The following is a 14,549-nucleotide window of genomic DNA, read 5'->3' as shown; positions in this document are numbered from 1 at the left end:
CTCTAGTATTGCAGCAATCTTCTCGTATCAGCTTTATTCAACAGTTTGAAGGCCCTGCCATAATATTTTTACTATTTTAGTTGGACTGTTCCGAATACATATTGCAAATAGCTTTAGGTGTGAGTTGTGAAGCAGATAGAAGAAAATCTGTATTAAGCTGCAGACTACGGTGTGGACCTGTTCTGTGCTTTACTGTTCTATGTTCTACCGGGTAGCTCCCTCCAGGTGAGTCAGATGGTTCCCCAGGCAGAATTCAAAGCGAAGGTCAACCGAAAGAGGAGTCTGCAATCGTGTTGTTGCAGCAGTTTAAAAAATGCAGTGAAGAAGCGATGAAGCAGCTAATTGTGCTTCCTTCATAAATCTCTTTAAATTTTAAATGCACTTGCAGCTTCTTAATCATTATCACAACTGTCTTTTGTGTATTCTGGCAAGCCTACTGGAGTAGCTGTGTCGTGCAATTTACAATAAAGTAAGTAATCTTAATTTCATCAAACTTGAAATTTTGCAGCAAATTATTTTTTAATTGAATACTGTATAAAGGAACTGAACAATTCTGTTTATGCTTTTGCACTGCACAAAAACTTGAGGTTGCTGTATTAGAAGGCTTATCTGGATACTTGCCATATCAGTGCTGAATTGTGTTTAAATGTCTGGTGTTCGTTGATTTTGTGTTGTGGACGAGGAAGTGTGCTCTTAAATATTGGGCTAAAAGTGAGTTTTAAAGACCTTCTGAAGTCAGCCATGCCTGTTAGATCCCAGGTCACTAGTGCACAGGTTCTCCTGGAGCTAGTGTCTCGTCTCTTCTTGAGCACAAAAATTGACCCATAAAAGAATAATCTATCCAATTATAGGATGATACTGCCAGGGAGGGAGCCGATTGGCCCAATGTGCTTGTGTGTTTTACATGAGGACCATTTGCCATTTCAAAGGAACGACAGAAATTGAGACGCTGAATTGCCAATTACAGAAGTAGCTAATAATGTTTATTAGTGTCACAAGTAGGCTTACATTAACACTGCGGTGAAGTTACTGTGAAAATCCCCTAGTCGCCACATTCCGGCGCCTTTTAGGGTTCATTGAGGGAGAATTCAGAATGTCCAATTCACTTAACAAGCACGTCTTTCATGACGCTACAGTGCTGCTCCCCTCTCTCCTGCCCATTCTATTAAATCTGCAAAACTTTTACATAGCCATTAAATGTATATTCTGCCTCTACATTCTTTATGAAGATGACTGGTATTTTTTATTGTCTGTTCTATGTATATGCATATACAAATGTGTTTAAAAACCTTCCTTTCAGTGGACAAGTTATGTGCGACTTTAGTAGCTAGTTCACATTGCCTTCTGGTAAGGTCACATAATTTTTTCACTAGCTGCAATTTTTTTCTGGATAGTTACAATCAACTTTTGCCAATTAATTTTAACATGGAAAAATAAAGATGACGTACAAATTCCATTTCCTGACCAGTGAGCTCTGTGGAAGCCTTTGGATTTATTGCTTTTATTGTGAAGAACATTTTCCTTTTTAGGATCTACAGATGTTTACTGTAAATCTGCAGAACACTGTTGGGTGTTTTGCAACAATTTTTGTCACTCGGGCAAAATGAAGCCACAGTGGTCGCGGAATTTATGAGCCAATCTGACTTTTATAAAAAAATGTAGCATGTGAAATTCAATTTAATTGCAACTAAACTGTGACCCTCTTCATCGTTTAAATCCATACATTGCATATTTTTGTAGGAACACTTCATTTTCTCATTTTGGAAGTGTGAAAGATGTTTACAGCATGGAAACTGGCCCTTCGGCCCAGATTGTCCATGCCGCCCAGTTTCTATCACTAAGCTAGCCCCACTTGCCTGCATTTTGCCCATATCCCCCTATACCCACTCTGCCCATGTAACTGTACCCACCTCTACCACTGCCTGTGGCAGCCCATTCCAGATGTTCATCACACTCTGAAAAAATTTCCCCTCTGGTTGGCATTCAGTAAATCTCAGATCAAAATTGTATTGCTTCCACCCTCTCATTCCCTGTGCTGCACCACACTTTTTACAAAATTAAAATCTCGTTTGATTCTTCGGGTGTTCAGTGGTATAAGTTTGAGTACATCCTTACTCGTATTATTAAACTAGATCAAACGGCCCACACAATCCAATCCATTCAGTGTGGGGGTCCAACATATTCATTCCTTAGGATGTGCTCTCATAAATATGTCTTGGAAATTTTACTTTGAGTAGTCGTTGTGTGGTGAAGGAAGATAACCTTATTTTTATGGACTTATTGGTGAACCTTAGCTTGTTGTGGTGAAAATGATATGTTGCAGCAGCAGTGATACTTTCCAACATTCTACTCCTTATTTCTCTGATTTTTCCCTTCTGCTTCTGCCACTTTAAACTGGGCAAATCAACAGGATATTATGCCTAAATGGCCCATTTCCACAAGGAACCTTTTTTTCTCTCTAATTCCCCCCCCTACAGAGCTTAGTGCTTGGGTGTACTGTATAACTATGGATACATTATACATTCTCTTAAAACCTACTTGCTGCAGAAGTGGGAGCAACATGTGCTTTGGTATTTATGTTTGGTGTTTTCAAGCATTAAAATAGTGAATATGTGTCACTTGTTACTTCAGAACATTTTTCTGCATCTGTTAAAGGCAGCTTTGCCCAAAATTTAAATGAATCCATCAAATGTCTCCACTTTGTGGTTTGCCGTTTTGTGAACATGAATTGTTTGTTTCGAGATCTGTTGACTTTGGTGTATCCTCGCCGTTTCATCTTGTGGGATGTATGGCTTATTGCATAGCTCTTTAAAATTAGGACTTTGCTTATCCATGATACATTTCTGCATTATCAAACTAGGAACTAACTAACATTCTCAAACTGTTTTAGCGAAATCGAACTAACTAGGCACTGCAGTATAAGCTGATGATTGTTAGAAATGCTTTACTACTGTTGGAATTCTGTCCTTCCCTAAAGTGTATACATTGTGTTCAGTTAGCATTTGCCTTGCATGACTGTGTGCTCAATTAAGTTCTCTAACATTGCGCAGCTGAAATTCAGATTGGCATACTCGGCATTTTGTTGCCCAGTAAGACTTCATTTAATTGCTCTGAATCAGCCTCTTCAGAACTTGAAAGTTCTTGCAACATTCAGTCAGAAAATGAGGAGAAATTCTAACTAATTTTAGGGCTATCAATATTTTTAGGTCAGTATTAATTGAGAATGGGTTTGTTGTGATGGTTTATTATCTGGCAGTATTTTTTAAACCTGTATTGGATAAGATGCAGTATTTGACCCCAGGTTAATACTATCTGCTGGAAACAAGATTTCATCCACGCTATTTTTATCACTCTGTAATATTCAAGGGAAATTTTCCAATAACTGAAAATTAAGGTTGTATTGATATGATTTGTGTCAGAGAATGCAAGTTAATGACAGTTGGAAATGGGCCAGGATTTAGTTCCCACAATGGGAACCCCAAACGATTTGGAGAAACAGTGGAGGAGGCCCAACACAATTCAGTGTCCATCAGGTACTTGCCTGAGTGAGTGAGTGACCACCTCCTAATTCTTGTTTGGGTGTTCTTTAATAGGGTGCAAGGGGAGGGTATCATTGAGCTGGGGGGGGGGGGGGGGGGGGGGGGGGGGGGGGGGGGGGGGGGGGGGGGGGGGGGGGTCGTGGTCAGAGGCAAGGCAAGGCCGGGTGAGTGGGCATCTGGTTTCTACACATTGAACAAAACAAGAAGTGCTGAAGGTTTCCTATTTTCAATACATCCCCTGCATATTTTAAATATTTGAATTTCACAACAGCTCCAAAATAAAGTGCATAAAGAACAGTTTAGGAATTATAATTGAAAAATTGTTTGAAGTATTTTAATCTTTCCAAAATTATCTAACAAAATTCCGACATGACCTTCAAATAACATATCTGCAGATGACATTTGAAATATATCGACATGAAAAACAAGTTCAAAAATGATAAAACCTTATTGAACTTCGTGCTAAGTGTAGACTGAACCAAATGTTCACAACAGTTGTCTACTTCAGATAATTTTTTTTTGATTCTATCCAGGGATAACCATGTTATGGTATTTGATTTTGAAATGTGAAAATATGTATAGTTCAGAGCTTCTTTGCCAAAACGTCAAATTGGGCTTTAAAAAGTCTGCATGGATCATTGTTTTAACCCTTCATACATTTTCAAAAGGCCCATTTTCCAGCTGGTTTACTCAATATCATTCTTGTTTTCCTTAATCCCACCACCACAAACTTTTTCACAGACAGTGTCTTCATTCCTGATTAGAAAAGTGTTTTTTTTTTTTTGTATTTTCCTTGTGATATTTATTTGAGATTGGCTGACTGTCAGTTGTAAATTTGGCAATGCCCACATCCCATACAAGTGCAAGCTTTTTACAATGTCTCTTTTTTTTTCTGTCATCTGCTCTTGTATAATACCTTTGTTACGTCAGCCATTTTTCTAAAGTCTCAATGTTCAGTTCACTAACCTATATCCCATATCTGGTTTATCCCTTATTTCTGCTCGAATCTACCTGTTGTCTACATTTGAAATTTGATGTTTTATGTTGATGTTTCTTTAAATCTCTATCTCGAACTTTTGAGAACACCAGTGATTAAGGGTTCCGTGGATTCTTCCTTTTGTTCCAAATATTAATAAATGAAGCATACTCCCAAGTAGTTGTTGCTGGTAAACATGAAATAGATTGCCAAGGATGAGAAAGAGCTGGAAAAGTTACGATTGGACCATATGAAAGAAAGATTTGAATTTATATTGCATCTTAACATTACCTCTGGGCATCCAAAATGCTGTCCAGCCAATACAGTCCTTTGTGTGGTTCGCTGAAGAAGACGGCGACTTTGTGTGGCCACTGCCAATGATATGAAGGCAAAGGATTAGTGAAAGAAGTATGACATTATTTTTTCAAGATTTGAGCAGGCAAGGCAAAGCGATATCTGTAGTGATGATCGCCACTAGAGTAACAAAATAATTGGTCCAGGAAGGATTCATAGTATTCCTACAAAAACATGGTTATCGTTCGGAACTAAGCTGCTTCGTTTCCCATTGTGGCACCTTTTGTGTGGAGGGTCTGAGTGGACAGTCAAAGTACAGGGTATAGAAGGGTGTTGAGTGGCATGGTAGCACAGTGGTTAGCACTGTTGCTTTACAGCTCCAGGGTCCCAGGCTTGATTTGTGGCTTTGGTCACTGTCTGTGAGGAGTCTGCATGTTCTCCCCGTGTCTGCGTGGGTTTCCTCCGAGTGCTCCCGTTTCCAGTCCAAAAATGTGCAGGGTAGGTGGATTGGCCATACCAAATTGCCCTTGATGTCCAAAAAAGGTTAGGTGGGGTTACTGGGTTATGGGGATAGGGTGGAGATGTGGGCTTGGGTAGGGTGCTCTTTCCAAGGACCGGTGCAGACTCAATGGGCCAAATGGCCTCCTTCTGCACTGTAAATTCTATGAGGGGCTATACACCCATTGTATGCAGAGGACCAGTTGATTACCAATTTCTGTTTTTAATATTTGATTTCCAACATTTTAATATGTAATGTCTTCTAGGTGAAAGGCTTTTTAAAAAAAACAACAAAAAAAACCTTTTATGTTCAATATCTCTGCTCTAGTATCCACTTGAGTCTTTTATTTGTGCTACAAGTTTCAACAGTGTAGCTCCAGGTAAGTTGCCAGGTGACTATTTCCAAACCCTCATCCTACTGTGGACTTGAATATGTGACAGACTAAATGGCTGACTCATCTCATGCTTTCAGTTAATTTGGAGTATAATATGTGTGGTGATATCATGGTTGTATTATAATTAGCCTAATCATGGCGTGGGTGGGTGGGGGGTGGGGGGGGTGGGGGGGGGGGGGGGTAGGTAGGGGGGGGGTAGAGAAAGAGAGACAAGAACCCGAGAATTCCCAAACCGACACTGCAAAGAGGAAAAGTCAAAGGAGGCTCGGCTTTGCTGAACCTACAATACTACCACTGGGCAGCAATGGCAGAAGAAGTGAGGAGATGGGTACAAGAACCTGACACAGATTGGGTACAAATGGGGGAGGCATCCTGTAAAGGGACAACCCTCCGTGCCCTGGCCACAGCAGCACCCCCATCCTCCACAACGAGCCCAGTGGTAGCGGCCACGGTAGTGGACCCAGCTGAGACAGCACTTCGGGATAACCAAAATGTCCCTTATGGCCCCCATCTACAGCAATCACAAATCCCCCCCCCCCCCCCCCCCCCCCCCCCCCCAAAGCCGTGCTAGATACCACCATCAACAGATGGAGGCAGGACGGGGGCACACTGATGGTCGGGGACATTTATGTCGGGCATAGACTGGCGACATTGGACGAACTGACAAGGAAGTGGAAACTAACAAAAGGACAGGAATTGAGACACCTCCAAATAACACTTCCTCCGCAAAGAAACAGTAGGGTACCCCGGGGCCCCAGAAAACACACTACTAGAGGACCTGATGGGCACAAGCAGTGAGCAGGGGGGGCTAAGTGGGGAAAATATACGGACAGTTACTGGACAGAGCCCGAACATCACTGGACAGGACAAGACAAAAATGGGAGGACGAACTGGGGACAGAGGTAGGATGGGGACTCTGGAGTGAAGCACTGAGCAGGGTGAGCTCCACCTCCTCCTGCACAAGGCTAAGCCTAATGCAGCTCAAAGTGATGCACCGAGCGCCCCTGACCAGAACCCGAATGAGCAGGTTCTTCCCGGAGGTGGAGGACAAATGTGAGCGGTGCCAGAGGGGCCCGGACAACCACACCCACATGTTTTGGGCTTGCACCAAGCTTGCTGGGTTCTGGACAGCCTTCTCCGAGGCAATGTCCAGGGTTGTGAGGGTGAAGCCATGCCCAATCGTGGCAATCTTCGGGGTATCGGAGCAGCCAGAGCTACATATGGGGAAGGGGGCCAGCGCCCTTGCTTTCGCTTCCCTAATCGCATGCACCACCCAAAGCTGCAGACTGGCTCGCTGACCTCTCTGAATTTCTCCTCCTGGAGAAGATTAAGAACGCCACCTGAGGGTCAGAAGAAGGCTTCCTGGATACCTGGAGGCAGTTCGTCGGTCTGTTCCAAAACCTGTTCGAGGCCAGCAGCAAGAGTAAGCTAAGGGGGGGGGGGGAGAAAAAGATAGATGGGGAACCAAAAGACTGTGCAACCAGTTTGGGGGGGGGGGGGGGGGGGGGGAGGTGGGGTAACCAACAAGAGAAGAGGAAGGGTGCTGAAGCCAATAGGGGTGGGGTGGGTGGGGGAAGAATCGAAGACCGATCCAGAGGGCTACAAAATGTACATAGAGTTAGTTAAATGAAGGACAAAACAAACTTCTGTAAAATAAAGTAAATTAGTACGGGCAAGAAAAATGTAATGTGTATATACACAGTAACTGTTTATAAATATGAGAAAAGCCAATAAAAGAGTTTCAAAAGAGAATGGTTGTACTGTCATTCACTGACTGACCACTAGGAGTCTCATTAGTAAATAAGTGAATGTTAGACAGGTGACCCCCTCAGACTGGCTGGAGGGAATTAGAGAGAGAGGTTGCTTGTGCATGATCATACTATTATTAATCTGTTGTTTTGTATGTAGTCTACCCACAGTTGATGTTCATAAATTGTTTATGCTTTAGCTACAAGTGTTCTTGTCATCTGACAAGAACATTACAATGTAGTCGAAAACATTCATTAAAATTCATAAATTTCAATATTTGCATTTCTCCCCATTGACCCCAAAAGGTCCCTTTTTGATTCTGAATTTGGATGCCAGTGATTGTACTTTTTTTAAATGTGGAAAAGCTGTTATAATAATAATCTCTTATTGTGAAAAGCCCCTAGTCGCCTGTTTGGGGAGGCCGGTACGGGAATTAAACCTGTGCTGCTGGCATTGTTCTGCATTACAAGCCAGCTGTTTAGCTCTCTGTGCTAAACCAGCCCCTTCTGGTTAACTCTGTCAATTGCTGATATTTGTGCTGAGTCAAATTAGAAACAGAAGGAGGTCGTTCAGCCTATTGCCTGTGCCAGCTCTGCAACAGCAACTAGCCTGCCTTTTTCCACCCTCCATAGCATCTCTCCATATACTTATCCAATTCTCTTTTGAAGGCTTCAATTGAATCCTGCCTCAATCACACTCTTGGACAGTGTTCCAGATCCTGACCACTCACTGACATGTTTTTCTTCCTCTTTTGCCAATCACTTTAAATCTATGACCTTTGATTCATCCAATCCAATCTGTCCAGATCTTCGTGATTTTGAATAGCTGAAACAAATCTTTTTTTTTTCCAAAGAAAATAACCCCAGATTCCCAAACCTGTCCATGTCCTCTTCCCTGGAAACATTTGGCTGCATCTTTTTTTACAAATTCTTTAATAACTTCACATTCTATATTTTCTAGGCTGCTCTGAGAAGATTCCTAAGTTTCTCCCTGAGGCAATGTAACTACTTTTTGGTTTAGATATGCATTTTGGAGTTTATTTTCGTCCACATGGCTCAGTCCAAAGTTGTCAGTTCAATGGTTGTAAGTTCAAACTAAATTTCGAGACTTGCGCGCGCAATGTATGCTGACTTGGGAGGAGGTGGTGATGGGTTGCCCTTTAGGTGACCTAGTAAGTGGTTCAAATGGAGGCTAAGGACCCATGTTACTATTCTCTCAAAGCAATCGGAGAACTCCCAAAATACCCCATTCAGTCAGTACTACCAAACATTGACCTTTTGGTCATTCATCCAATGTGCATTTCAATGACCTGGATAATTTTTTTTTACTTCATTTGAGGGATGTGGGCATCGCTGGTTATGCCATCATTTATTGCCCATCCCTAGTTGCCCTTCAGAAGGTGGTGGTGAACTGCCTTCTTCAACCCCTGCAGTCCTTGAGGTGTAGGCACACCCACTGTTGTTAGGGAGAGAGTTCCAGAACTTTGACCCAGTAACAGTGAGGAAAGGCAATATATTTCCAAGTCAGGGCTATGTAAGTGACTTGGAGGGGACCCTCTTTGTGGTAGGCTTCCCAGCTATCTGCTGCTCTTGTCCCTTTAGATCAGTGTTTTTCAAAGTTTTTTGCCCAGGACTCATTTTTACCAATCGGCTATCATCGCAACCCACGCCAGCCGACCTTTGCGACTCAAGCCAACCGACTGACCTTCGCGATCCACCATTTTCTCATACCTTTAATGCGAGAGGTGAGCCTGGGCTGGTATTCTATAGTCTAGAGTAGCGAAGAATGAGAAATGACCTCATTGAAACAGGCATTATTCTCTCTGGCTACAGAGCAGATGCAGAATGTTTTCCTCATTGGTTTACAGCCTGGGAATGTAGTCTGCAAATCACATTGCGATGATTTTATACATAGATGAGGAGGAATTGCTTAACTCAACATATTTTAAATCTTTTAATATCTAAAATTCACTATCAAAGCGAGTTCTTCAGGCTCAGCCATTAAGCATATTCGAGACAGATGCAGGAAGACTGAATTGAATTTTTAAAAAAATCTTCTGGGTCAGCATGCTGACGTCTGGAGGAGGCGGTGTTTCTCTCTGGGCTCCCGGCATGCACACTGATGAGAGAGCACTCATGTGCAGCATGCCTGCATTTTTGAAGCCGGTCGAAGCTGGTATTTTAAAAGCTCTCATTGTGCCTGAATACCCACTATGGGGAATGCTGCGATGGATGGCTCCACGACCCACCCATGGATCGCGACCCCCACTTTGAAAATGCCTGCTTTAGATGGTAGTTGTCGTGAGCTTGGATGGTGCTGTCTAAGGAGCCTTGGTGAGTGACTGCAGTGCATCTTGTAGATGGTGCAGCCAGCTGACACAATGCAGTGGTAGAGGATTTGAATGTTTGTGGAAGGGGAAACAATCAAGTGGCTGCTTTGTCCTCGATGGTGTCAAGCTTCTTGAGTGTTGTTGGAGCTGCACTCATGCGGGCAAGTGGAGTGTATTCCATTACACACCTGACTTGTGTCTTGTAGTTGGGCAGACATGTTTTGGGGGGGGGGTGGGGTCAGAAGGTGACCTGCCCTGGTAGCTACAGTACTAATGTGGCTAGTCCAGTTCAGTTTCTGATCAACGGTAACCCCCAAGATGTTGACTGTGGGGGATTCAGCGATGGTAATGTCACTGAATGTCACAGGGCAGTGGTTAGATCCTCTCTTGTAGGAGATGGTCATTGCCTGGCACATGTGTGGCATGAATGTAACTTGCCACTTCTCAGCCCAAGCCTGGATATTGTCCAGGTGGTGCTGCATTTGGACATGGACTGCTTCTATATCTGAGGAGTTGTGAATAGTGCTGAACATACCTACTTCTGACCTTAGGATGGAAGGGAGGTCGTTGATGAAGCACCTGAACATGGTTGGGCCTAGGACACGACCCTGAGGAACTCTTGCAGTGATGTCCTGGAGCTGAGATGATTGACCTCCAACCACCACAACCATCTTCGTTTGCGCCAAGTATGACTCCAACCAGCAGATAGTTTTCCCCCTGATTTCCCATAAACTCCAATTTAGCTAGGGCTTCTTGATACCATACTCTGTCAAATGCTGTCTTGTGTTATGGACCAGAAAACACCACAAAGTATATTATGGGAGTTCACCTGACCTATGACTGTTTATTGATTTTGGTTACGATGAGCACAAGAGCCTGCCTTTCAGGTGTTATTCAACCGAGTTCTTGGACGCTTTTAATCAAAAAAACAAGCTTTATTCTACAAATTTAGTTAACATTTGTATAAACACACGGTACCAATTTTTATCAACTACAAACATAACCCCTTACACAGTACTCTATGTAACCCCTACTAAATTATCCTTAACTGTTCCAATTCAGTAACAAAATCGTAGTAAAACCAGAAACCCCTTTCCAAAGGTGTGGCCCAGCACACAGCATTCTTACTGGTATAAGACTTGTTAGTGATACTCTGTTCCCCTTTTCAAACAGCAGATTTGAATTCCTTTCAGAAAGCAATTATCACTTTTAAGTTATCAAGTAGTCGGGAACCCACTTTTAAAATGAAGATAAACACGTCTTTCAACCAGTGCAGTTCAAACCAGTCCAAACTCAGTGACGTTATACCTCACAAAGCCACAGCCCAGCTCCACCCACACAATGACATCACTGAAGCCATGTGATAAGACAAAAACATTTCTTAAAGGGACACTCACATTGTGGGCAGCACGGTTGCACAAGTGGACAGCACTGTGGCTTCACAGCACCAGGGTCCCAGGTTTGAGTTCCTGCTGGGTCACTGTCTGTGCAAGTCTGCATGTTCTCCCTATGTCTGCGTGGGTTTCCTCCGGATGCTCCGGTTTCCTCCCACAGTCCAAAGACGTGCGGGTTAGGTGGATTGGCAATGAGAAATTGCCCTTCGTGACCAAAAAGGTTAGGAGGGGTTATTGGCTAAGGGGATAGGGTGGAAGTGAGGGCTTAAGTGGGTCGGTGCATACTTGGTGGGCCGAATGGCCTCCTTCTGCACTGTTCACATGCCACTTAATATCAAGGGCAGTAACACTCCCCTCTGGCATTCAGCTCTTTTGTCTATGTTTGAACCAAGGCTGTAATGAGGTCAGGAGCTGAGTGACACTGGCGGAACCCAAACTGAGCGTCTGTGAGCTAAAGCTTTTTCTTAAATTTGGAGTACCCAATTCTTTTTTCCCCCATTTAGGGGGCATTCTAACATGTCCAATTCACCTACCCCGCATATCTTTTTGGGTTGTGGGGGTGAGACCCATGCAGACACTAGGAGAATGTGCAAACTCCACATGGAAATTGACCTGGGAGCGAGCATCAAACCAGGGTCCTCGGTGCCGTGAGCCAGCAGTGATAACCACCTGTGTCACCGTGCTGCTCCTTCATGAGCTAAAGGTTTGCATTGAACAAAATTGAACAAAACTTTCTTGAATCCCTTGATTCAAAAGAGAGGCAAAACTGATTATCATTTTTGTTCCTCCTTTACATTTGAATGTTCATGAAATTGAGACAATCAAGTTTATTGTTGGTCTATTGTGGTTTAACAGCTTTCTGTCCTCTGCAATTCTGATCTGATTTTTTAATAAAAGTTTTTGCACATTGCTTATCTGTAAAACAATTCATCATCTCCTGCACATGTCCCTACAACACATTGAAGGCTTTTTAATATAATGCAAGCCAAACCACTACTGACTCAGATTTATTTTGAGGTAATTCAATTGAAGATTACAGTGGCTGGGATTTCTATAAGTAAACAGTACACCATAAAAGACATTGTGACACAAAGCTGGAAGTTGTTCCTTCTAGAATAACGTCCCAGAAATCACCCGTGATGCCTGCCTCATGCTTCTGTGTTTTGAAACGGTGTAAATACCATTCGGAGCCTTCTGTTCTGGCTTGAAACTATTGTCAAAGTTATTTATGTTGGATAATTACACCCAAGAATGCCTCTGTGTAAGCCTCTCTAGCTATGCTCCACTATTTGCCAGTGGTGCCTCCAGTTATCTGGGGTCCAAGCTCCGAACTTCATTTTGAGGCTCTTCTGAAGACCAAAGCTTTTGCACATCCTTTCCTCTTTTGCCTCTGTGTTTATTTCTGTCTGAATCATACACTTGTCAAGGACCTATGAATGCTTTTGCACATAGCACACTCACCTCTGCATCTCCAGGTTCAAGTGGGAGCAATGGTGTAGTGGTATTGTCATCGGACTAGTCATGCAGGGGCCTGGTTTGAACCACCCCATGGCAAATTAAAATCTGGAATTAAAAACTATGACCATTAAACCATTGTCTCATCTGGTTCACTAATGTCATTTTGTGGGGAAGGAAACCTGCCATCCTTACCAGGCGAGTCTCAAATATCCTCTCATGGGCAATTGGGGATGGGCAATAAATACAGGCCTAGCCGGCAATGCCTGCATCTGACAAAAGAATAAAGTCCTTCTCCAGGCATTAAGCACACAAACCAAGCTGACTTGAGGAGGTGCTGCACTGACTGAGGTCTCCACTTTTGATCCTGGTAAAAGATCCCCTGGTGCTATTTTGAAGGGTCAGTGCATTGTTCCTTAAACTACCCAATATATGTCTCTCGTTAAAGCAGATTAGCTAGCCATTATTATATTGTTGTCTTGAAGGAGTGGGGGGGGGGGGGGGGGGGGGGGGGGGGTGTTGCGCACATCATTAGTTGTTTCCTGCATTACGATAGTCACTGCGATTCCAAAAAGTGCATTGTGACGACTGGTCATGCAAAGCACTGCATGAATGCAAAGTATTTATTTTCTTCGAGCCACATGAGATGTTGGATCAGATGACCAAAAATGTGTTCAGAGGTATATTTTAAAGTCTCTTTAAAGCAGGGTTTTTCAAGTGCAGTCGTGACCTGTGGGTGGGTCACTGGATGGGTGTCAAAGGTCGTGGAGTGTTTTTGTTTGTTCAATGTGTTCCCTATTCAGAAAGAAGCACCCAGCGGCTGCTACCGGCATTTAAAATGAGTCTGGCTATGTTATTGGTCATGCAGTCTTGTGACCATAAGAGTGATGGAACCATCAATTCACCAGACACGTGCTTTCCGATATGAATATAGGCTATAATCTACTTACTACAGAGCCAGCCTGTTACCCGTTGATGAACTCTTGGTGAACTGCAGGCTGACTCTGGACAAGGGTATTTATACAGCAGCACAAGGGAGAGGAGACCTGTACAAACTCCTGAGCATTCCCAGAGCTACTTCCCCCTAGTGGTCGGATAGTGGCGCTTACAAAGATAGTGTGAATTACCATGTTACATTCAGTACAAAGAGGCAAGTGAGCAGGTCATGTGCCCTGCACATGCACTTGACATCGAGCACCTTGCTTTTGGTGCAAAATTGTGGAGGCAAGCTTCCATTTCCTATCTGCTAGCAAGCAAGGCAAGAGGACTGTGAAGCTGGATAATTTTGTTACAAGAAAGATGACCAGAGACACACACAGGCTGTGCGCCTGCTGGCCAGGATCTCACATTGGAATCTGTTGGAAAGAGCTGGTCACTAGAGTCCATGACAACCGAGCGGTGCTAGTGTTAGCTCCGAGTGTACAATGAACAGCCTACAAAGAAGTTTGGCAAATGCTAGTAAAAAAAAACAAAACTACTACATGTTCCCCACACTGCTACAGCATATCAAAGAAAACCGTGTTAGTAAGGAGCAGCCAGTAGTCTGGCAAGCCTTATTCAGTCGCATCTGGCTGCATTGATGATGTTTGTCACTAGCTAGAGCAGTTTCAGAATATAGGTGGTGGGTGAAAAATTACCGAATAGCTGACTCAAAGTGAGGAGATTGAACTGCTGCACCTGACCTTTGAGAGCACACTAAAAGCACACCACAAGTCCATGAGGTTGACAGCATTCTGGAGCACCATCTTCCAGGGGGATCTAGTGCTCAGTAAAACTAGCATTTTGTTGCTAGTGCCCTTCACAATGACCTACATCTGCGAGATTGGATTTTCCGTTCTCGCAAAGATAAAATTGGCTCCTGTGAACCTGGAGTGAGATTGTGAGGACCAAGCAGGCTCATTGTCCCATCTGGTTCACTAA

The 14,549-nt window shown here is 43.4% G+C and overlaps 1 protein-coding gene across 6 annotated transcripts in view; it reads left to right on the top strand.

Moving 5' to 3' along the window:
• The window catches only part of LOC119967563 (hippocalcin-like protein 1), an 81,957-nt gene that overhangs the window by 39,988 nt on the left and 27,420 nt on the right, over nt 1–14,549 (top strand). For 3 of the 6 annotated variants that reach the window (XM_038800266.1, XM_038800262.1, XM_038800264.1), the window contains one exon: nt 433–469. The exons of the other annotated variants lie outside the window; for them this stretch is intronic. The gene's annotated coding sequence lies outside the window, so the exon portion shown is untranslated. The remainder of the gene's footprint in view (nt 1–432; nt 470–14,549) is intronic. 6 annotated transcript variants of the gene reach the window in all.

The sequence above is a fragment of the Scyliorhinus canicula genome, chromosome 6, assembly GCF_902713615.1.
Source record: "Scyliorhinus canicula chromosome 6, sScyCan1.1, whole genome shotgun sequence".
In the NCBI taxonomy this organism is placed as follows: domain Eukaryota; kingdom Metazoa; phylum Chordata; class Chondrichthyes; order Carcharhiniformes; family Scyliorhinidae; genus Scyliorhinus; species Scyliorhinus canicula.
The sequence above is the reverse complement of the archived record's forward strand: the minus strand, read 5'-3'. Positions and strand labels throughout refer to the sequence as shown.